General features: G+C 35.5%; 1 pseudogene; it reads left to right on the top strand.

Moving 5' to 3' along the window:
- LOC105312936 (DNA-directed RNA polymerase I subunit RPA1-like) overlaps nucleotides 1–1746 on the top strand; it is a 12775-nt pseudogene that overhangs the window by 3990 nt on the left and 7039 nt on the right.

The following is a 1746-nucleotide window of genomic DNA, read 5'->3' as shown; positions in this document are numbered from 1 at the left end:
CACGTTTTCGACCAGTAAGTGTGAAATTGTTACTTTGCATATTATATAAACTGATAAATCGTACATGTAGCATTACTACAGTATGTATGAATGTTTTTAAGACTTTCAAAATTTGCATTTCTTAATCACTCTTGTTCTCTGTCCTGTAGATGACAACGTTTGGTGCTAAAAAGTTTGAGAATGATCAGACGACAGTCCTACAGAAGATACTGCAGGACACTATTGACATTGAGGAGCTAATGGTAGAGAAGAGGAAGATGGCTGGCCAGGATGAAATGATAAATGAGGACGAGGCTGTCACTAAACCAAAAAAGTAGCAATAATACTACTGTATACCGGTTTATTTTTGTGGTAAAATATTTTGGCGAATTTTGCATTTTTGCTCTGTTGTGCAAATTGAAATCACAAAAATTTTGTGTCTCCTTTGCCACATGTTGCAGCTTGCAAGTTATTTGCAAAACTTTATTCTACAAATTTTAGAAATACAGGATTTATGGAAAAAATTAGCCATGATAATACACTGGTGTACATGTAAGTGCACATTTTTATGTTTAATTGATTTTTTATTTCATTTTTGTCCTTTTTCTTTCCTCACCAGTCAATAGCTGAGAGGTTGCAGACCTGCTGGACTTCACTTCAGACAAACGTGAACTCATACATGGACAGTGACATTAATAAAAGATTGAAAGATGTTCCCAGTGGAATAAAACAAGTGAGAGAGAGATGAGAAGATAAGATTATTAAACTACAATGAAAAAGAACAATGATAAAATGATTTATTATGAAACAGTTAACAGTATCATGCTTATATTTTATAATGTGTACTTTTCTTGTAGACATTGGAGAAGAAGGATGGATTATTTCGTCTGCACATGATGGGTAAGAGGGTTAACTATGCAGCTCGATCTGTCATATCACCAGATCCTAACATCAATATGGATGAGATTGGAATACCAATGGTATGTGACTCCTTTATATCTATTATATCTTTACTTTAGTACCTTTTGCTAATTGCTATAGTTCACGATTCTCCCACAAATGGGCTACCTACATTGTATTATGCATATGTTTTGTCAATCCCTTTATGCTCTACGATATACATGTATATTCATAGACATTTCCATAAGTTCTGATTTTGTGTACATACATGTATTTATTGTACGGGTACATGTACATTTGTACGAGGCTACTAATTACATGCATTGTAAGTGTACATTATTTCAACAGGTTTTTGCAACTCGTTTGACATATCCTGAGCCAGTCACATTCTGGAACTGGTCTGAGTTAAGCAAAGCTGTTATCAATGGACCACACGTTCATCCAGGGTAAGGGGGTGTGGCTTTGGGTGTGGCCTCATACCTTATTCTTTATAGTGCCACTCATGTACAGAATGAAGATGGTTCATTGATACTGTTGAGGAATGAGAGGCAGAGGAAAGCAATAGCAAAGACACTACTAGCTAAAGAAAAACTTAGCTCAGCCAAAGTACCAAAGAAAGTAAATAATTTTTAATTTTTATGCAAAAGTTAAACTTATCATCAAGAGTAGATGATAGTTAGAGAGAGTGTCGAACTACACTATGCTCGCTGGAATATGACTGAGTAGAACTAAGTCACATGAGACCTGAAGCGTGGGTGTACCTACTAAAAGCACGTGTAGAAGTTTGCATAAGGAACAGTGGAGAACACTTGAAGAAGCTTTAGACATCATACTAGTACACTTTATAATCCTGCTGAAGCCTGTTAT

The sequence above is a fragment of the Amphimedon queenslandica genome, unplaced genomic scaffold (assembly GCF_000090795.2).
Source record: "Amphimedon queenslandica unplaced genomic scaffold, v1.1 AMPQUscaffold_13378, whole genome shotgun sequence".
Classification (NCBI taxonomy): domain Eukaryota; kingdom Metazoa; phylum Porifera; class Demospongiae; order Haplosclerida; family Niphatidae; genus Amphimedon; species Amphimedon queenslandica.
Note: the sequence above shows the minus strand (reverse complement) of the source record. Positions and strands in the feature narration are given on the sequence as shown.